The sequence below is a fragment of the Parasteatoda tepidariorum genome, chromosome 7, assembly GCF_982258835.1.
Source record: "Parasteatoda tepidariorum strain Cologne lab strain chromosome 7, Ptep-v5.0, whole genome shotgun sequence".
Classification (NCBI taxonomy): domain Eukaryota; kingdom Metazoa; phylum Arthropoda; class Arachnida; order Araneae; family Theridiidae; genus Parasteatoda; species Parasteatoda tepidariorum.
In genome coordinates, this window is record NC_141761.1 from 34,959,192 (window position 1) to 34,982,895 (window position 23,704).

Sequence of the window (23,704 nt, forward strand, 5' to 3'; positions counted from 1 at the left end):
GAAAGTAGAAAAAAAAAGTTTTGGTATTGTTTAAAAATTAAGACAAATTGAAACTACTTTTCGGATGTAAGCATGAAATTTCAATTTCTTAATTTCTTTTCTACTATTTTGGAAAGTAAATAAAACATTATTAATGACATTTATTATGTTTTATTTAGCAAATAAAGCAATATAAATGACAAATTATTTTTAAAAATTTCAAAATTTTATTAATTTAGGTTTAAATTTTATACATTCACAAGTACTTAACACAGATTATTTAAAAATGTTACACTTTGTTCTTGCAATTTTTAATAAAATATAAGGTTAATGTGGGTTTTAGATTTTCTCGAAATATACTTTATCGGTACTTTTATTTTTTGGTAACTTTTACTTGTTGCATTTTTACTTTTTTTAATATTTTTATACGTTACTTATGCTTTGCTTGTACTTTTGCTCGTTACTTTGAAATTTACATTCCCATGTATGCATATGGTAAAAAACCTGTCAAAAAGGACTGAAAATAAAATTTTGTAAGATGAACCAAGAAAACAGATTCCTACATAATTACTGCAATCAAGTACATCTGCTTTTTTGTGTATCGTACAGATGATACTCCATTCAATGGGTAGCGCTTCAGAACTCATATATTTATTTATGTTTCTGAATAATGGTGCGAACTTGACCTAAAAGCCTTTAAGAATTCAGAGGGAATGTTGTCTGGTTCAAGGGATTTATTATTTTTTAGCTTCCTAATAGCCACTTTCACTTTGTTGAATGAGAAAGAATCAATAACCTCAAGATTTCGATTTGTTGATTCGTTACTCTCTATGTGTAGCTCAGAGTTCAGCAGCTCATCTAGAAGTTTTCTTCATTTTTGAAGAATATCATATGTATTGCTAATTATGTTGCCCCCCTTTCCTCTGCAAAGTATTTACTTTTGGTTTGAAACTACAATACTGTCCATTAAAATTGTTACACCAGAAAGAATTCAAATAACAGAATGATATTTATTAGGCACATACATTATAGTTGGAAGAACAAGTGATTAAATTTTCAGGATGTATGGATGTATAGATCCTCAGGAATCAATACTACTCAAAGCAGTCTCCCCTGGAAGCATTAACAGCAGTTATTCTTCTGGGCATCGAGTCAAACAGAGGTTGGATGGCATGGACGGGTACGGCATTCCATGAAACTTCACCATTATGCCACAATTCACCAAACTTAGTGACTGACGAGTGGTGGTGTGCAAGTTATTCTGCAACCATTGACCGGACATTTTCAATTTGTGAGAGAACAAGAGAAAGTGCTGGCCAGGGCAACCGGCGAACATGTTCTGTGTCAAGAAAGGTCAGGACAGTGCGGGCAACATGCGGTCGTGCATTGTCCTGCTGAAACGTAGCGTTATGGCGGCCTCAAAGATAAGGTAGAGCAATGGGGCCTAACACATCAGAAATGTAACGGTTGCTGTTCAAAGTGCCGGCAATGCGAATAAGAGGTGATCGGGTATGTATCTATTGGCACCCCATACCAGTTGATGGGCCAGTGTGACGATGTCGAATGCAAGTTGCCGATGGGCGTTCTCCACGATGTCTCTAAACACGAATGCGGCCATCATGATGCTGCATACAGAACCTGGATTCATCTGAAAAGCCGACGTCATGCCATTCCTGCGTCCAAGTTCGTCGTTGATCACAGCATTGGATACGCTCCTGCCTCTGATGCAGCGACAAGGGTAGCCGAAGGTATGGTCGCCATGCTTATAGTCCATGCTGCTGAAAACGTCGTCGAACTGTTCGTGCAGACACTTGTTGTCTTGCAAATGACTCCATTTGTTGACTCAGGGTTCGTGACCTAGCTGTACGATCCCTTAAAGCCGTGTGGACAACATGTCTGTCTTTTTGGCTGTTAGTGACGGGGGCCTCTGAGATCCTGCACGGTGTTTTATATGACCGTCATGAATCCATCGATTCCATATGCTGCTAAAAGTCATGGGATATCGACCAACGCGAGCAGCAATACTTCGGTATGATAAACCGCAACCTCGGTTGGTCACAATTCGGCCTCGATCAAACCCAGACACGTGTTGGTAGGTATATATCCTTCTTACACGAGGCATGTATTGCATGGACTTTTACAATTACTCTGTGCGCGTTACTCTTCGTCTGGAACCTCACCAGTCTGGCTTTGGAGGCCCTACCAATAGCCAAGCTACCACCGGCATATCTTAATGGGGCAAAGACACACGTGAGCTCACCCACAACGGCAAGGTGGTGACACCAGCACGAGGGTCATCATTCAGGCCCATTTTTTCCGTTATAACTGAAATATATGTTAGGAAAAAAATAATTAACTTATAACTAACTCTCCTAAACCATTAAATAAACCGGCTTCTTAAATAAACCATAGATCATAAAGTCGATTACCTTGATATTTGATAGAAGGCACAGGCATCAAATTGTTAAAACTGCAATATAAATGGTAAAACTATGGTAGATGGTATAATGGTATTTGGTACAATGGTGTAATGGTATTTTAGAGCATGTAATGAAAAAGATTCATTCGGTAAAATTTAGTGTTTAGTTTTGCATTTTTACAAACTGTGTTGTAATAAGAAATATAGTTTGTAAACCGAAATTTACAATAAGCTGTTCCCATAAGGAACGGAAAAATTACGAAATGAGCCTAACTAAAAATAAACTGCTGATTTTTTTTCAGAATTTAAGTATTTTTGACGTTGTGCTACAGTCAACTGTAAATTTTTTGTAGTGCGAACTTAACTGTAAACATACTTCAGCAGATGATATGAATTAACTTCAAAAAAATAAAAAAATTGGTTATTGTCTACAAAATTACTGTAGTATACTGTGAATAAATCTGTGGTAATACTACAGTGAATTTTAAGTAGTTATACAGTCTTTGAATAAGTAATTTGAATTGCAATTATCTCTAGAAAAACAAAAAATTTTCTTTTTTGTGTTGCTGTAAAAGTGAGAGCGAGATAGTCTTTCGGCAATCAAACATATTTTAATGTCTACAAATTCGCTAACGCCATTAATTGTTCTTCAAGTTCTTAAAAAAATTTTGATTTCGTTATAGATTAATTTCTGATCTTTCAAACTTGGTTTATGTTTAAATTTGTCAATGTGTCATCTCCAGTTTTCCAAGTAAAATTGTACTAAGAAGAACTTTCCTTTTTCACCCATGAATAATGACAGGGTCGAATAGTTCAAAATCTTTTTTATTTTCAGAAGTGTGGCATTTGTATTTTGGGTATTCGTTGGCTCACCTTTGCCCCTTAGAGAGTGGTGAGTCTTTTTTTTTTCTTTTTTTATGAAATGCGTGTCTTAAAATTTTGAGTTGTAGACACGCTTGGAGGAATCTGAGTACATCATGACAGCAAAGATGCATTTTTAAATATATTTATACTAAATCTGAGTTTTAAATAGGTATTTTAATGCATCAATTTAAATGATTTATCATATTTCATGTCTTTGATTAATGGTAAATTATTACTACATATATAATTATTATTTTTTATTCTTCTCTTAAAACAAGCAAAAATTTTAATTTAAATAAATTTATTAAATTTTCATTACATCTTACAAATAAGTAAATTTTTAACGTTTTAAAATAGCTTTGTTGTTGTCCGAATATGAAATAAATTTTGTAAAAACAGTCAAGTCTGCATGATTTCATTATTACAAATGGATGCCAATTTTCAAACAAAAGTACTTTTTCATTTTCGACGAAAATTATAAAAACTTGCAGAATTTTCGCAACATTGTTGAAATTCTTTCTGGTATTGTTTTATAACCGGAAAAGCTAAAATTGCATTTATTATTAAGTTTTGATTATATTGACAATTATTAAACGAAATTAACGACCATTTTTGTCACTCTTTTTTGAATTTTTTTAAATTACTATTTCTATTCAATAAATAATTTTTGTTTTACTTTCCTATATTGCTAGAACCTAATTGTAATTTCCGTAATTTTACAGAAATTTGCATTTTATGAACTTATTTATAAATGTATGCAAGTACGCTTAAAAGAAAAGCGTTAAACATTTTTCACAATTATTTTTATAATAGGAAAATTTTTAATTAAGTTCAAAATAAAAATGAATTTCATTTTGAATTTGTATAATTAGTGCAAAAGTATCCAGATGTAAATTCACGCTCCACAAAGCGCAACATTTCATTTACGAAACTTCAGTTTATTTATTTTCACTGCAAACAAAATTTAAACTTTTTAATTTTCGACAAGTGTTGCTCTGAATCGAAGTCTTTAGCGACTGCAGCGCTCCAAGAAGCGCAAGAGATAAATTGTTTGCACCTGAAACAGTCTTCTTATTTTCGTCTCTGCTCCCTGATTCATAAATGGTTCAGTGAATGAGAAGAATAGCTTTAATCTATTACTTTGGATGAATTCTAATAATTTGAACATTTTATACGAAAAAACAGTTTTATAATAGTTTCTACTAGTTATTCGAATTCTAAAAGTTGAGAAAATTTATTTTTAAATTTGCCAAAAAGTAAGTTTATCTTGTTTTCTCTCATTTTTTTCCCTCTATTTTAACGGTTCATAATTTTAGAATCGCACGGTTCATAATTTTAGAATAATTTTAGAATCGCATTAATTATATGTGGTACATTAATAAATATTTTAATTTCAATTTGAACAAACTGAAAATCTTAATAAAAACCTATAACATAAAGAATATTTATACTTTGGAGTTTTAACAATTTTTGAAATATTTATATATATCTGATAGTTCATTACTAGCTCCATGGGCTTTTTTCTTTAATTTAATTAATTAAAAACTTTAAATTGCGAGTTTTTGTATGTAACACAAATATCAAATCTGCTTCAATTTTTCAAGTTTACGATATTTATTACAAAAATTACTATTAGTTTTTAATTATTATTAATTGATAAAATAATTGTAAAGTAATTTTTCTTTTCTCTAAACCAAATATAGATTTTCCTTATTTGATATTTTTGGCTGATACTTTAATTTTATTGATGCTGAGATCTTAGTTTAATTTTTATTACTTTTGAATAAAATACTGAGAATGTAAAATTAATAATTTTAAAAGCTTATTAAATCTTTTTAAGATATTCGAGATCAAAGAGGATTAATTTGAATATTTTTTTAAATTTTGACCTTTGCCTATTTATTTGTTTTCTTTGATACAAATTAAGCCTTATATATACATAATTATATATTTTACTATGCATATTATATTTTATGTATTATAATTATATATTATATTATATTATACTTTATATATAATATAATATCATATTTGATATAGTTTATTTTACGACAAAGTTTTGATATTAATTAAAATAATTAAAATTTTCTGAGACGATAAGCTTTTTTGAAAACAAATGAGTTAAAGATGATATTATAGTAAATATTCTATGTAAGTATTATCAAATTTATTGCTATTACCATTTAATATAAATATTATTGAAGTTATTAGTACCTTTTTCATATCTTTATTTCTCAATTTACTTTCTTTAACATATTATTTTTACCGAAGTTATTTGTAACTTCATTATTAAGTTTACTTTTATTAATAGTTCATATATTTAATATTAAAGTTTTAACTATTAGAATTTTTAGTATTTATGATATAAGTTATCATTAACGTTTCACATCTTTACTAGAAAATAAATTATTAATATTTTATATCCATAAAGTATTTTAAATTATTAATATTAGAGTTGCAACCATTAACACTTAATAGTTTTATTATTGAAGTAATTATTAACACACTGAGAAAAAAAAAGTGTGACCAAAACTATCAGAATATAGCAAATTTCACCGTGTTCTGGCTATATAGGAACACCAAAGAGCTCTATAATTTTTACAGAAGCACTTTTATAATGATTTTGGTAAAATTAAAAATATGGTTTTAAAATATATGAAAAAATCTGATAAATGGAGTGAAATTTGAAAATTTTATTATGATACCTTTGAACATGTCATAAAAGCCATGTATTCGGTTTAAATTATTTTTCAGTTTTGTAATATTTACTAAATGTTTGGTAATAAGAACTATAATTTTGAAAACTGGAATTTTCTTTAAACAGTAACCACATGAACAGAATTGTCATTTTATTAATCAGAACTATAGTTTTTTCAACCAGAAATGTCACTACAATGAGATAATTTTAGCAGAATTTATTTCTCCGCGCATTATATATTTCCATTACCTAAAATAATACAACTAATAACATACTATGTTTAGATTTTAACTGTTTTATAAGATAATAAAATAAGCAAAATAATTATCATTATTACTCCTTTAACTTACAAACAAGAATAAATATAGAGGAAAAAGATTTCATAGTATCTATTTAGTTTTTCAACAAAAAAACAAGCAAAATGTATCGAATATAATGTAATATATTAAAGAGTTCTAGCAAATTTGGCTTAGATTATTTTTCAAAAAGTAGCATACTTATCGAATAGTAAATAATAAAATAGTATAAAGCTTTATTTCAAAAATGTATTTAAGAAAGTGTAAGGAATAATTATAATCATTACATTGTAGATCACTGAGATATCGGTGTTACCAGCTCGTAAAATATGGTCTTGAGAACATTGTTTTTTAAAAAGTATATGTTAGTCAAAGAAGAAAGGAAAAAACAGTAACAAATCATGCGTTTGGAACTTTCGAAAGTACTTTTAAATTTGTTATGATTCCTCAGATTTTTTTTTCTTTGTGATCAGAGAAAAGCAACAAAAGAAGAAGCATTTGTATTCTGAGAAAGACATTCTTGAGTTTTTTTAAGTTTATTTGATTCAAACACTTTTTAAAAGAATGCTGATTTAAATTCTAAATGCCAATATCCTGTTCTATTACGAGAGAAAATTGCTTATTTGATTTATTAAAATAAATAAATAAAACGACTGGGATTACTTGCACAGGCAAAATGGAAAAGTATCAATTAAACTTGAATAAAATAAATATTAAAAGAAAAAAATCAGTTTAAACCTAATTTACAAAATATACTACCCCCTGATGATCCTTCACAACTTTGTTCAATTTCTTAATATCAACATTTTAATACGCACATGCGTTTAGAAACAGTTTAAGTTTATTTTGAAATATTATGTTATGCTTTTTTATAATTTGGACTTCAAATTTTTCGTCTTGTAATCAATTTATTGGTTTTGTTGATGCGAGACTGCTTTAAAATGCTTGAAAGTTTCACGATTTTTAAGGGAGAAAAAAACAATCTCGTATTGTAGATTTAAACAAACTTAGCTGCATAAATTCAATGTGACAGTGAACCAACTTATTCTTTTTCTACAACCATATAAAATCAAAATATGAAATCGAAAGGAACCTGAAAAAAAGAAAGTGGAATAGTCTATAAATGCACTAAAATATTCCCTTTACTTAACAACATTTAACAATTTATTTCTTGAATATAGTACCAGGAAGGCGTAGGCTAGAGAGTATATTAAGACGAACTCGGACTAGACTTAGCAGAACGGTAGCGGATGGAAATTATACATTGTAAAACTCTTTAATATAGTTCACAGAGTTTAAAAAATGTAAATATAATCAACCTCATTTAAATATAATCACCCTCATTACGCAACTAAATACAGGCGCACATTGCATCGGTGGACTTTTATTTCTGCTGATTCTTACCAGGGAAGAAGGCAAAAACAAAATTATGCCAACTCGTACTGGGTTGTAAACAATTTAAATTTCCAAAGCATACTGACATCGTTTTTTTCGAAAATTAAAATAATTTAAGTACGGTATGATGATGTAATATCATGTCATATGATGTAAGTTTTTCTTCTAGAAATTGAAGCTAGCTGGAAACGGAATTTCAAATAATAATTTAAAATTGGAGTTTTCAGGAATTATTCGACTTATTTCATTCAAGTTTTGTATTTTGCCTTAAAAATTACCTTCTTCTTTTTCAATTCACGGAATTATCTTTGAGTAAGCGAATTTTACAGCTTCCTGCAAAAAATTTTCAATTCCTCTATAAAATAATCAACTCCTCTATTCTCAAAATATTTTCAACTCCTCTATTCTCAAAATATGGTGGAATACCAAAAAAGTAAATATATAATTATGGGTTCAAACATTAAACCACTCTCCAGACCTAAATATTCGGACTATATTTCCCAGATTGTGGCTACCCCTTCTATTTTGGGAGTGTGCTTATTAAGAAAGCGTACATTTTTGTGTCGGATTTTGTGACTCAAAATATCGTTTGCACTAACTAATTAGCATATTTGAGGTTACCCCATTGTACCATCAAGATTGAGTCCTATCTCCTGAAAATCTGATCAGTAGAGCAAAAATTATTTAGGGTAGAATCTGAATCTTTACTAGTGTACTAGCTAAATGGAATATCATATATGCATAGAAAACGTCCTCCTTTATTAAAACAGAATAGCTTGCTTTCAATTTTACCATTTGATTTGATAAATAATAAGAAATGGGATTCTTCAAATACATTGAAGTGTAACTGTAATGGACATTGGGGAACATTACCTTATACGCTTCAGTTCTCTCTCATTCATCTAGAGTAACATGAATCTTAGGTCGTAATAAATAAAATAGTTTCGTTTGATACATAAAAGCTTCATACACTTCTAGTTGAACTATAAATCTCGTGGGATTACTTTGTCACATTACTTTTTTTTAAATTACTTTTACTGGTTAAAGTCCTTGAGCATTGAAAAAACCTATAAAATTTTTTAGCTAGAAGCTCTTTTTTTTACGTCAATTAAATCAATCCAACTTGTAGTTTAAAGGATGCCTTTATGTGAAAAATTAAAATAAAGAAAAGTTTTTTGAACGCATATTTATCATCATTTTATTCCACAAGCTTGGGATGAAATATAGAATTTTCAGAAGTTTTTAGATGTAATTCTAACATGTGTATAATTGGTGAAATAAAATTTATATTTGTTACTTTTGTGAAGTACTAGAAAGCTGCTGTCAATGCTTCTTATTATTCTAACTATGAAAAAAATCATAAAATTACAAACACAAATATGACTATGCGAAAAAGTTCAATTAAAAAGGAAAAAACAATATGCATTTTATAAATTTTATATTCACCACAGAAATTCATACTAAGCAGTAAAACGTAACAGCACTATTTAACTTTCAACAATGTTGTATTTATAAACTTTTATTTTCAACAATTAATTTTATAAATGTTAATTCATTAATTTTTAATTCTGACTAATATGTTTATCAATTTTCAACTATTGAAAAGTTACTTTCTAATTAATTTACCATTTATCAAGTGATTAATGCTCAAACTATCACATTCTGCATTGAATTAATAAAGTGCCATCGTTTTTTTTTCAATTTTACTTTAAAAAATTTAATTAACGTTATTGTTACATTCATTAAATATAACGTTTAACTAATTATTTAAAAGTATACTTTATTAAAAGTAAAATATTCATGGAAAAAAAATTTCTTCTATAAATTTTAATTTTATTTCATATTTTCAAAATGAAATATATGAATATCAATTAACATTTGGAATTTAGAAGAACGAAAAATAAATATTTTTTACTTTAAAAAATAGCTTCCTTTGAAAATTACCTTGAATGTTTCAATTTGAATTCATAATCCACTTATTCAAAATCTGCAAATGATAGTTTTCATACTCTGTTTTTTGTAACATCATTATTTGAATTTTTTTTCATTTATTGATGCGAGGTTATTACAAGGAATTATATTAAGGCATTATTAAAGTTTTACGCAAAAATTTGTCGATAAATTTATGGAATTTAAAAAAATATCTTTAATGAGAAAAAAAAACAGATTTTATGAAAGAAAATTTGATTTTTTTTCTTCTCATTAAAGATCTTGTTTAAACCTGAGTGAGAAATGAAGCATCAATTAATATTTTCTTATCGTAATATTAGTATGGATTAATGAAAACGCAGAAACTTAATGAAAAGTCCTGTTAAGCATTTAAAAATGTTTAAGTTTTATATATCGTCGGAGAGTTTTAAAATCTACACTGTAAAAAGTTTCTGAAAATAATTTTGACTCAATAAAAATGTTTCCGAAAATCTCTGAGAACTTCATTTAATAATATGATGAATCGAAAAACATTTCTTTTATTTTCAAAAGTGCAAAACTGTACAGCAGTGACGCCGATTCAGTCCGAAATATTCAGAATCCGCTTTGAAAATTACATGCACCTTAGCTGCCTCATACATTCAGAAATGTTTCGGGACATTTTTACAGTGTAGATACAGTTCGAAATGATGCTTGTTTACGAACATGGATACAGTTCAAAATGCGAGCTTACCAAAAAGAACACTCGAATCGCGTATTTTCAGTTTCAGACCCAATTTTAACATTTAAACTAGGAATTACATGATTATTTTCCCTTACTTACCTTCCTTAACCTTCCGTTCTTAACTTTGAGCACTAAGCATAAACATAACGGGGCTACGTCTCGGACTTCGGGATTGGAGTAGCTAGGTATCGTGTTGTTCGGAAAGTAATTTTGTTTTTCCGACAGAGGATTTAATTATATTTTTTCGAACCCAACAAGCCACATTATCATTATATGTTTTGAGAGCTGACATAGCAAGGCTTGTGTGTGAAAAAGTTCAATTAAAATTTGATATATGTGTTCCCCATGCTCTCACGAAGCAAAATTTGTGTCGTCACGTTGACGTCTGTGGTTCGCTTCTCAAACGTCACGAAAATGATCAAATTTTGAAACGCATCAGTACCGGGGACGAAAAATGGGTTTTCAATGTCAAACGCAAGAGATCATGGAGCATGAAAGATGAACTGGCTCAAAGCATTTCGAAAGCTAATATCTATCAAAAAAAGGTGATGTCTGTTTGGTGGGATTTAAAAGCAATCGCTTTTTTTGAGCTTTTACCGGATAACACAACAATTAATTCGGAAGTCTACCGTCATTAGCTGGACAAACTGAATAGAAAAGGCCAGAATTAATCAACAAAAAAAGTATAGTGTTCCACCAAGATAATGCGAGACCTCATGCAAGTTTGGTCATTCGCCAAAAGCTTTTTTCAGCTTGAATGGGATACACTGCCACACCCATCACATTCTCCCGATCTGGCAGCTTCGGATTACTATTTGTTCCTGTCACTGCGAAGTTTTATGGACTATAAGACCTTTACTTCAAATGAAGAGATCAAAAATCACCTTGATCAGTTTTTTGCCAGCAAAGACCAAAAACTTCATGAGCGTGGAATCATGCTACTACCAGAAAGATGGCAAAAAGTGTTGGACCAGAATGGTCACTATAAAATTTAATAAAATATTTATTCATTATACGAAAATTGTTTTTCATTACCCCTCGAAATTACGAAATTACTTTCCGAACAGCACAATATATTGTAGTTGTATCTTTTCCTGCTTTGTCTTCGTATTCAGAACTCTAGACTAAGGTATGGAGACCCCATAATATTTACGAAAATTTTGCGAAACCCCAAAAGCCTTGCGCAACGCGTGAGTGAAACCATCAGTTCCTTGACTTATACTGTAATATGCTTTTGCAGTTTCAGGTCATCAACTTTAATTTTAAGATCTAAAACAATATGAAGATTTTAAACAAATAAGAAATTTAAAAATATAATACAATAATAATAAATAAATATAATTACTTTGGAGACTTAAGAGATTAAGTATAGTCTGTTCATGAAGTGTAGCCACTACTTACTTCTAACAGCGCACATGCTAGAAATAAGCATCAAGGGGAGGGGTGTGTCTGTTTATTTTTAATTATACTATCAAATCTTGGCCAAATATCCGAAACCGCAGGACAAAGCACCTCTGCAATATTTAGATTTGTTCGACACTTTGATTTTATAGAGCTTAAGGACGATAATGTTGTCTCACAAAAATGTATCGTTGGAAAAAGTAAAAGAAATATGTATGGTGGCTATAGAAATCGATGGAAATTCTTTTGGGACTCCTGGCCAAAATTCTTCTACGGACTTCGTATTAAAATCCATTTTCAGGTGCAATCAAAGACCATTGTGAAAAATATTTGGTATTGTAAAAATATTATGTTAAGTTAAACATCAAAATTGCTAAAATGTTTAGCTAAAGTTTAAGGAATCTTTAATCCAGACGATAAACGGAATTTTAAGGATCTAAATTTCATTAACGTTGATTTACTACCACTAGTATAAATGTATAGCACCTGTGACAACCTTGTAAAAACAACTGTCGACTTTTAAAGTCTTTTCAAAGAAAGACTAATTTAATAAAATGTGGCAAGTTATTTATGAAAATGGACGATATCATTTTACAAAATTATTTGGATTAGGTCATGCTTCAAAAATAACAATATTCGTAAGGGAAATTTTAAAAAAGGAATCAAATACTATGCACATTTTCTCAAGTGGTTACATCTATTTTCTTAAATACGTATTTCTAGATGTGCCTATTTTTGTAAAGATGCATTTCGAGTTGTGTCCAAATTTAAAACCTTCACCGACGATATGCTTAATTAAAATATATTTATAATGTTTATTGCTAAAAATGGAAATGTTTTAAGCGCTGCGACGAATCTCATATCATTAAACTAATTTAAATTGAAAAAAGTAGCATCAGACTTTGGAGTGTGTGCAAATTGTTACGAATAAAGTAAATGAAGTAAATTTATTTCGTATACTTGAAATGACAAAACCAGTAAGCCATTTAAATTTGATTTCCTGAACTTAGAACTAGAAAAAAAATTGTAATACTATTTTTATCCCTTAAGAACCACTTAAAAGTTTGCAATCCTTCTATAAATCACATTGTTAAAAAGAGATTTATATGCTGCTCAGAATATGATAAACTTAAATAAAAATAGCTATTTTTTTCCTATGATAAGGAAAAGAAATTTATGTTTTTTCTTTTTAAAACTATTCTAAAAGCGTATTTATGCTTCCCTTTAAATTTTTTCATTCGTTTCAAAATTTAGCATTAAATTTTAAAATGACGTGCAAAACTCTTAGAGGATACGCAATTCTTAAGAGTAAGGATTGACAACATGACCTAGAAAAAGTTGATGGAGGGGATGTTACAAAAGATAAAAATATGTAGAACTCAAGACCACTTTAAAAATGTAATGGAACAGCGTAATCACTTATAGCTGTTCCGTAATATATTGCATTTATAAAATTTCATAGGGACAATGTTTTGCTCTGCTGCTAGTAAAGAAAAATTTTTTCGTCGAAAATATTTAAGAAAAATAGTTACTAAAATATTGGACTCTCGCTAAAGGCGTTTTAAGCGAGAGTTGGTTATAGTTGAAGAATAAAGCTAGGTTTCGTAAATTAAAAAGTAATAAAATACATATTTTTCATCAAAAGCAAATTATTTTTGCAAATATTTATAAATTTATCTTGTTGTTGTTGTTGCACGCTCTCATTGACCAGCAGTGCTAGACCAGGTCCATGACATTATACACCCTTAAAAAATCCAACACCATCAATGGATCATCTGCTACATCCTGTTTGGTGAGCCCCAGGCACGCGAGGATGTGGTGAGGCGAAGCATGTTCTGAAGAACAGTTGGTACACATTTCAAAGTTCTTGGATCCTTCCGAAAATTTCATTGATTTAAGGTGACTACTTCGAAAACGGGCAAGAATAGTTTGTTCCTGTCTATTAAAACCTTGAGCCAGGGAGGTCGAGATAATTGATACCATGGGTGGTTTGGGGGGACAATCCAAGTGATCTTGTTTTTGTGTTTTATTTTTGAGAAGATTTCCAAAAAGGTGAGGGATGTCGACGACACAGAGGCCTCGCAAGCACCAGCTTTAGCCAAAGTGTCTCGTTTCCTTCAAGATCGACGAATAGTAAATTGGTCTTACTTCTCCTAATTCAATAACCAACCGTCAGAAAGCAGTTCCTCTTGAACCTGTGCTTGTTTTGCTCGCTCATCAGATGCTAAAATATCGCAGTCTAATATTTTTATCTAAACAATATGCTTGTACATAGACAGTCTATCGTATCAACAGCATTTGAAATCCAAAATTAAACGTCCTAAGTTATATAAAAGATATTTTAATTATTATGTATCTTAATAATGTATATTTATAATTATCTAAATTTCTCATTCATCTTAAAATATACCAAACTTTTCTGTTTGAGAAGAACGTAATTGAATTCGTCATTACTATTTTAATTGAATTTTAATAAAAAAACAACTTAAACAACACCAAATAATATTATGCTGAAGGGTCGTCGCCTGCAGCTCGTTATCAGAAAAAAAATTAGCACAATATATTGAATAAATGCATTAATGTACGTTTGTCAATCTATACATATCGCAAAATAAAGAATTCGAGTGTATGTGTCTGAAAATTGGATTGTGAGTGAACGGTAGGTCCTAAGAATACAAAATTTAACAAGAAGCTGAATGAGTACAATCTTAAACTATTTACGAAGCCCGATTTTCGATTTTTAATTCGATTTTTAAATTTGGAGACATTTAAGAAATGGAAATTTCTCATTGGCTTAGCGTAAGTCATTGTTTTAAAGTAAACTATAAACTATTCAGTATTGACAAATATTTTAAAGATGACTTCAATGATGTTTACTAGCTTAAAGCTCGAATAAAAAGAAATTAGTCTAGTGCCCGTTCTGTATCACTTAATTATTTTTGATACATTATTTTTTATTTGTTATTTTTAACTCATTATTTTTATTCTTCTAAATTATTAAAGCGATCGTGAAAGCATAAGCCTAAGTCCCTAGATTAATATTTTTAAGGTAATATGAAACTATATGCTTATATTGATTATAAGGATGCTTTTGAAACCTGTTTTTATAAAACTAAATAATTAGAAAATAAAGGACAGCTGAAATTTTAAAAAATAAGTTTTGAAAGTAAAATTAAAGGAGAAATGGTACTAATTCCTTGAAGAAAAACGCAATAAAACGCCAATTATATTATTAATGTCAATGATAACTAATTTTGGCAGTAGTAATAAACTGAAGAAAAAAATCTATGCATTAAAAGCAGAATTAATGGAGGAAAGGTACTAATTCGTTTAAGATAACAATAAAAGTAGGCAAACTAATATTGATGTCAATGATACTTAATTATCGTTGGTAATAGGTATATTTGAAATAAAAAATGAGCTGCGTACTTAAAAGCTTAATTAATGAAGAAAATGTATTTATTCGTTACGAAATACCGTAAAAAGTAACCGTAATATCATTGACACCAATAATGATTAATTTTGGTAATAGTTACTACTGGCATCATGGTAATTGATATAATTTTAATAAATACCAAATATAATCTTACGTATGCGCAACATATGTGCCAATTAAAGCTGAACCCTTACTGTACATTTTATGAGAGATTTCTTACGGCCCCTCGAAGATAGAAAGTAGCTTGACTGTGGTAAATTTTAAATATCAAGAATTGCCGTTAGCAGCAGCATTATGCCAGATAATACAGAAAGCAGTTAGCCTTTGTTTTGGTGAAATTAATTGTTAAAAATGTTTTTTACTGAATCTAATAACATAAAGCCACGGAGAAAGGCGGTAAAACTTATATGTATATAATAAAACAAAGAATTTATGTGTGTGTAGGTGTGTGTGTATATTAAATTGTGGGTAAACCATCTGCTCTAAAAATGAGATTCTAAATAAATCTATATGAGTGAAATTTGAAATATTTTACGAAGCCAAACTTTTGATTTCTTAATTATATTTTTAAAAATGGAATTTCCTCATAGAATTAGCAGAAGCCAGTGTTTTAAAATAAGCTATAAACGTTTCAATTTTTTTTAAATATTTTAAAGATATTTTCAGTAATGTTTCCCAGGTTATCTTCGTTAATCAGCCAAGTTTATTGCGCGTTAACAAATTACGCAGTCTATTTTGTTTTTTATTCCATTTTCAATTATTGCATTTCTAATTAATTATTGTCCGGTAATTTTTTTAATCTCAAAAATGAAATATAAAAGCTTTAAAACGAATAGTGTACTGGTAAATGCCATGGATACTAAGAAAAAGTAGCGACATGCCGCCATCTTGGTGAGCGCAACTTTCAATGCAGAAATACTGAGTTTCTATTCTTAAACGCGGCATTTTATTAATTAATATTTTCATATTCTTAAAGATAACGTAAGGACTTATTATTTTTTCATTTAATTCTTTTTTTCCTTTTAATTCCTTTTTTTTTTTAATTTCTTTTTTTTTTCTTTTTTTCCTTTTAAAATTATACATTTACATACATTATTATTTACATTATTCCAATTATACATTATTCCATTCAGAGAAAATAGAGCCTTATCCGCAAGTTAAACTTTCTCATTTCGTTTTTCATAATATGCTATAACTTTTTTATTCCTAACTCTCTTAGAAATTTTTTGCAGTCAGTTTTTTTTAAAGTTCAAACAGTAAAATATAGTTAGATATAGTTAAAATAATATCAGTTTTTTTAATACTTTAAAATTAGGGCATGTGATAAAACAATTTATAATTTGTAAATAGGAGCTTAGTCACATTTAGTGGCAAAATAGATGAGTTCGAATTCATTAAAATTTGATAAATATTTCTTTGCGAATTCTTATTTATATTCTGAATAGCAAATGTAATAAATTTATTTTGTACTGTTAAAAAATTTTACTATAAGGTATGAAATATTTAAAATAATAAAAATAAAGAAACTAAGAAATCAAATAGGAATTAGATCGCTTTATTAAAACATAGACATTTTAAATTTATTCATTTGAAAAATATTTAATATGTTACGCTAGTTTACTATTAGTTTTGGCAACAAAACATTCAAATAATTAAATGCTACTAAAATTCATTTTAAAAGTTTTCTAACGAAAGATATATTTAAGTTACAAATAATATTTGTAGTCCATTTTCATTTCTGTCAGGAAAATATATTTAATGCAACTGAATTTTTTAAACCTTAAAAAGTGAAAGATATTGCTCTAAGTTTGTAAATAATATCATTATATATAAATATCATGTAAAATTTATAAGAAATGAATAAGTAAATTAATTTCAAATTTACCTTCTGCAATCTGCTGTTATCATACAGGGCTAAAGAGAATAGAAGGGCTGGTTCACTCCTTTGAAGTATCTCTTGCCGCGCCGATCCTCCGACGTCACTCTAGTGACGTCACTTTGGCGCAAAGCTCGCGCTTTTACTTCAAGAACGGAGCGTTTGGCCTTACTAGCTCTAACTAATATAGGATCATTTCTTTTTGCGAGATATTCTAAGACATTTGTTATTTTCTATAATGACTTTCCTCAGTTTTTGCAGTGAATTTACAAGAATTTAAAACTATTATCGAAATGTCAGTTTGCGCGATTGCAACTTGCAAAAATTTTGATATAAAAACAAAAGGAAAAAGTATAATTTTCCACGTGTTCCCTAAAGTAAATGAACAACTATGTAAAGAATGGATTCCGAAATGACACAGTTAATATAAAACCGCAATACGTTTATTCTGTCGTAAAGAACTTTTATAAAAATTCATTATCTAAATAGAAACCGCCTCGCTACTTCATAAAGAAAGGCAGGTGAAAAGAATTAAAAAATAGATAAAGTCAAAGAAAATTAAAATGTAAGTAAAAAGTATAAATAAAATATATAGTATATAGTTGAAATTCTCCTAATTTCATAACATATTTTTTAATGTAGTTATTCTAAATATTTATGATTTTTTTTAAAAATTATATTCTCTTCAATTTAAATATCTATATATTATATCATCGTAAATTTAAATGTCTATAAACAATTGTAAAATTTCTGATGTCATTATGAACCTAAATTATTATTTTGTTTCAGTAATTAGCGTTTAAGGTTGATGTTTCCTAATGATTAAGTATGAACAAATTGCTATTTACGACATATTTTAAAATCAGGGATTCTAAATTTAACTTAACTTATCTTTATAGAAGAATATGTAGATAAAAAAAGTGTCAATATATGCCTTCATTTTTCTTAATAGTTAAAGTTAAAACTGAACTTTTTAAAATAAAGTATTTATCGTGTCATTTTCACCAACTAGCAAAACATTTTTATAAGTTTAAAATGGTATTTTTTTAATATAATAACCAAGAAAGTTTTTTTTGAACTATGTTTATGAACGGAAATAATGTGTTAATTACGTAAAGTTTGATGGCTAATAACCAGAAAAAGTCTAACTTATTTTAACAAGAGAAAGATGCAAAGTTATCATATCTTTGCTTGCGATCTCCGAGATCTGTAGACACAGTGACGTCATGAGGAGGGAAATCGTAGCTTCAGCTCTAAGAGCGGAGTGAACTAGCCCTTGTATTCTCTTTAGCCCTGGTTATCATATGCATTCTATTTATCTCTGCCAATTCTTAGCAATCATATTTTCCGTCATTTTTAATCCGATCTCCAATAGAAGAACGATATAATTTGAGGCCAAAATTTGTTCTAAAATTTCCAAAATTTGTTCCAAAATTTGCAACATTCAGTCATTATAAATTTAAAAGTATAAAACAATAAAAGCAAATGTAATGTAATAATGAAAAGCGAAGATTGGTCGCAATCATAATTCGGCACTCAAGCCAGTCAACAAAATGTCGACAGTTTACCCATGTGATCAGTGGCAGCCAATCAGAATCAAAAGTGGCACAAAGGTCCCAAGGAAAATAGTATCGCTACTTTATTTAAGAATCCAGCGCTTAAGTACTAGTAAGTCATAGGAAATGTTTGAATTACGTATATCCGAAATGTACCCATTTTGTTTAGCCGTAGCTTGAATAATCGTCTTACATTTATACAGTAATTTTTGCTTGAAAATTTTATCCAAATATTTCGTCGCTTCTTCCGTTGTCAACAGGAAGTAAAAGCAACTAAAACTCGTATCTCGTCTAAAACGGTCGATTCGTGAGCTGATCTTTAAATTTCATACATTGAGCAATTCAGTGGAACATATTGCTTTCATTTCATAAATTATTTCAATATTCGTTTTTTAATGCGACTTCATTATCATCACCACTGGGAAGAAACAAATTTTGTCCTTTCTTTAAACTAAGTTCGGTTATCCTTTAACTCTAATGAATGTTACAACAATTATTTAAATAACTTATCGAAAATTAAATATTTCACATTAAAATATTTTTGAAAATCTACTTAATTGAATTATTGAAAAAAATAACTAATGAAATATATAATGAAAAATTTATGTTAATAAATGAATTAATAACTTATTGTTTGATCATTGAACTCTATAAAATCAAATTTATTTAACTGAATTTCAAAATTCATTAACAAAACACTGCAAATGATTTAAAATGCTATTTTAAATAGATTCCTTGTTCATGAATATTTACTAGAAAATCTTCTTTTCATAAGATATTAATGCATATTTGAGTGTGTGTGTTAGATAACGCTATTTTAGCTCTCTTCTTCTAATCGTTTCAAACAATTTTATTGTTTCGTGAAATTGTATTTGTTTAATTTTTTTTTCACTTCATGCTTTTTTGTAATATAAAATAATGTAAGTATAAATATAATTTATTTCGCTTGATTCCTATATAAAATAAAGAAAGTAATGTAAATCGAAATTAGCTTAATATCTTTCATATAAGTGGGATTCTAAATGTCGGAAAATTCTTGAGACAGAATTGAGCATTTTAAATATGTAAAATTGTGTAACAATTTTGAAATAGACAATAAATTTAAATATTCCTCTTTTGCCTTGAAAGATAATTTTTAATAAAAATTCAACTCGTGACACTTCAAGAACTCGTTTCTTGGCTGATTGAAAACAAAATCTGGAATTAATATGTCTTACAGCTTTGAAGAGAAAATATCACAGTAGATATGGAGTATGCACCAAATGAAACGCAACAGAGGAAGACGAAGCATGGAAAATTGAAAAAAAGAATATTTATTGAACACAAATTACAAGAAATGTGAAATTCTTGTAATCTGTTAATTTTATTTTTTTTTTTTGTTTGAACAGCCGATCCAATTTTTTGGGTTTACAACTGTTAATGCTCAACTCCGTAGTCTTGCAATTTTGAATCCAATTCAGAAGACAAAGGAAATCCTGGATCAAGTATTGGGAGAAATTCGCCTTCGTTTTCGACTTTTTGATGGACCTAACCCGCATTTGCATTACATGGAGAAGAAAACCACGAAAATCTCCCACTATTAGACTGACGGCAAAGGAGACTCTGACCCATGATCCGATCATACCACTGAGGATATTTTACGTCAGCACTGCGATTGGTGCAAGCTGATGCGGAATTCGTATCGACCAGCCATCGCTGGGATTCGAACGTTCTATCCCCAAAGCAATCACGGCTCATGCGATTTGTTAATTGACAAATTAAGCAAGCTAAACAAGATAGTCGGTGATATAAATCAACATTTGTAGGTTTTTTTTTTATCTCTTTCGCAATTTTCGCCTTTAGTTTGAAGATGAACACCGTGCAGCATTTTCTTAAAATATCCTAATAGAAAATAATTCGGAAGGTCTCAGTCCAGAATCCTTCACAAATTTGTGCTCTCCGTGGCACAATTTCTTGTTGGTTTGGTCATATTGTAGTTACATAATTTGTCGATGCGCCACTGAACCAGAGATATAATATTATACTCCCACGTAAATTGTGTAGCACACTTTATCTATGCGCACGTGAAGGCGCTGTGGTTATCGCATACACTCTGAAACCGGTACCTTCGATTACAGAAAGAAAATAAAGCATGTTTTCCTCCGAATATAAAAGGCACACTGTATCTTCTAAAATATAAAGGTACAATGTGATTCTCATTTCACAATCTTGTACTGATAATTGAAATAAATATTTCAAAGATACAATATATAAGTCCTTATTTTTTACACATGCACCTTTTAAAGATACAGGTTCTTAAGTAATAAGGTGTATTCCTGTTTCTGATACATTTACACCTTGATATTTTGTTTTTGTTACATTATTATTTGTACATTTAGACCGTTTTCATAATCCACATAGTGCATTGTCTAGAGATGGAAAAAACTTAATCTAACAGTTATTAATAAATGTTAACTCTCAATAGTTATTAGATCAATTATTATTTTCAGAAAATGGTTTATATGTATTGTACCTTAGAAATATGTATTTCAATAAACTATACAAGAATCAGAAATAAGAGTCACATTGTACTTTTATATTTTAGAGGTGCAGTGTGCCTTTTAAATTAAGAGGCAGACATGTTTTACTTTTGCCTCTGGTGTCAAAATTACCGCTTATGCTGCTAACACAGTGCAATAAATAAAGAGCGCCACACAATTTGCATGGGATTACAATATATAATTGATTCAGTGACACAACAGTGTATAATGTAACTACAATATGACTTAAATAAAATACGAAACCACGAAAATTGAAGAAATAGTGCCATGGCTCGCAGAAATATTTCACGGAGGGTGTCTGACCTAGTCCCTTTCCAATTATTTCCTATTGGGACATTAAAAAATGCATATGCATATTGGCTACTGACATTACTGACTTCGAACTAAAGGCAAAAATTGAGCAAGAGAACAAAAACTTTCTTTTACATATGTTGGTTCTTTGTATAAACTTGTTTAGCATGTTTAATTTGTCAATAAACAATTTACATGAGTCGTGATTGCTCTGGGGATAGACCGTTCGCCTACCAATGGAAAGAACCGGGTCCGAATCTCAGCGATGGCTGGTCGATACGAATTCCACATCCGGCTTGCACCAACCACAGTGCTGACGTGATATATCTCCAGTGTTAAACGAATCATGGGTCAGAGTCCCCTTGCTGTCAAGCAAACAGTGGGTAGTTTTCGTGGTTTTTCTCCCCATGTAACGCAAATGCGGGTTAGTTCCATCAAAAGGTCCTCCACGAAGGTGAATTTCTCCCAATATTTAATCCAGGAGTTCTCTTGTCTTCTGGTTTGGTTTCAAAATTCAGGAGTTCTCTTGTCTTCTGGTTTGGTTTCAAAATTGCAAAACTACGGAGTTGAACATTAGTAGTCGTAAAACCAATGAATTGGGTCGCCTGTTAAACGACGGTTATAAAGTAAAAATAAAATTAACAATTTACAAGAATTCAACATTTCTTGTAATTTGTGTACCATAAATGTTCCTCTTCTCAGTTGTTCATGTTTTTTTTCCTCGGTTGCGTTTTAATAAATGCATGCTCTACGTATACTGTGATATTTTTTTTTCCAAAGCTGTAAGAAATATTAACACCAAATTTTATTTTCAAACCGACAAGAAAAGAGTACTTGAAGTATCACGAGTTGAAATTTTATTGAAAGTTAGATTTTACGGCCTTAGAGGAATATAGAAATTTATTGTCTACTTTAAAACTGTTACACAATTTACGTAATTTTAAAACAGAGCTGTGAAACCAGTAGTAAAAACTCTCAACTCCGACTCCAGACTTTCCTGACATTACACTCTCATTTATATTTTTTTTTTAAGTATATTCTCCAAAACTTAGGAAATTATTGATATTATTACTAAATAATTGTTAATTTAAATTTGCATTACATTTTATATAGGATTAGAGTGATAAAATAATATTTGTAATTAAACTTTTTTTATATTATAAGAAATCGTGAGAAAAAATATATTTCAAACAAAAATAATTACATGAACTATCAAAATTCATTGAAAGAAAGGAGCCGAAAAGGCATTATCTAACACTTACACTCAAACAAACATAAACATCTTATGTCAAGACGATTTTCTAGTGAATATTCATGAGCACGGAAGCTATTTAAAATTATACTTTAAATTCATTCGCAGTATCTTTTTAATTAACTTAGAAAATTAGGTAAATAAATTTATTTTAGGAATTTATGGATTTACAGATAAATTATTAATATATTTATTAACATGGAATTTTCCTTAGATTCACACATTTTTTAAGTTCTTTTTTAAAAATAATTCAATTAAGCAGATTATAAAAAATATTTATGTGGGAAAAAATTATTTTTTCATAAATAATTAAAATAATTGGGATAATATTCATTCAAGTGAAAGGATGGCGTAACAATATTTAAAGAAGAGTAATTTTTCTAAACGATCAGTAACTATTTTTAAAAAAAATGCACTATAACAGAAATATTTTTGCAATAAGAGAATTTTGAATTTAAATCTTTCCGTCTTCTAAAATAAACTTTTTTAAGTAATATTCGTTTAGCACGTTTCATTACTCTAAAGAAAATCTTCGCTATGTATGATTAAATTCCTAGATAATACTTCGTAAATCAAACAGGATTACGTTTATTATGTTTTATTTTATCATTATTAATTCAATTTAAAGTTTCTTTTGGGAAATATATCGAAAGAAACGTCTTATACTTTTATCCCTCTTATTGTTAGGAGTAAAATTGTAGAAACACTTTTCTTGAATGTGTACATTTAAAATAAAATTGCGTACATTTGAAGAAACGCAACCATTCTGATTTTTTAGTAGTGTTTATTTGTTAAATTTATGCACTTTTTGTGCAACGAGAGGAAAAACAAGACATCGCCTTTAGTTTTTGTTCTTCATTTTTAAACGGGGAGTTGGAAATGTCAAAATATAAACGAAATACATAATTTAATAAACATGGTAAAATATTTTTATTAGAAATGATCAAGAAAAAAATACATGAAATTTTGTAATTCCTAAACTATTTAACTTCCTTCGTTCAAATTTTTATTTCGTGTTTATCAAAATTACAAAGTTTTAATTCTCGTA

At 29.1% G+C, this 23,704-nt stretch overlaps 1 protein-coding gene across 1 annotated transcript in view; it reads left to right on the forward strand.

Annotated features, from left to right (window-relative positions):
- Positions 1 to 4,294: 4,294 nt before the first annotated feature.
- The window catches only part of LOC107442043 (galanin receptor type 1), a 97,317-nt gene continuing 77,907 nt past the window's right edge, over positions 4,295 to 23,704 (forward strand). Inside the window, exon 1 of the mRNA XM_071183622.2 lies at positions 4,295 to 4,518. The gene's annotated coding sequence lies outside the window, so the exon portion shown is untranslated. The remainder of the gene's footprint in view (positions 4,519 to 23,704) is intronic.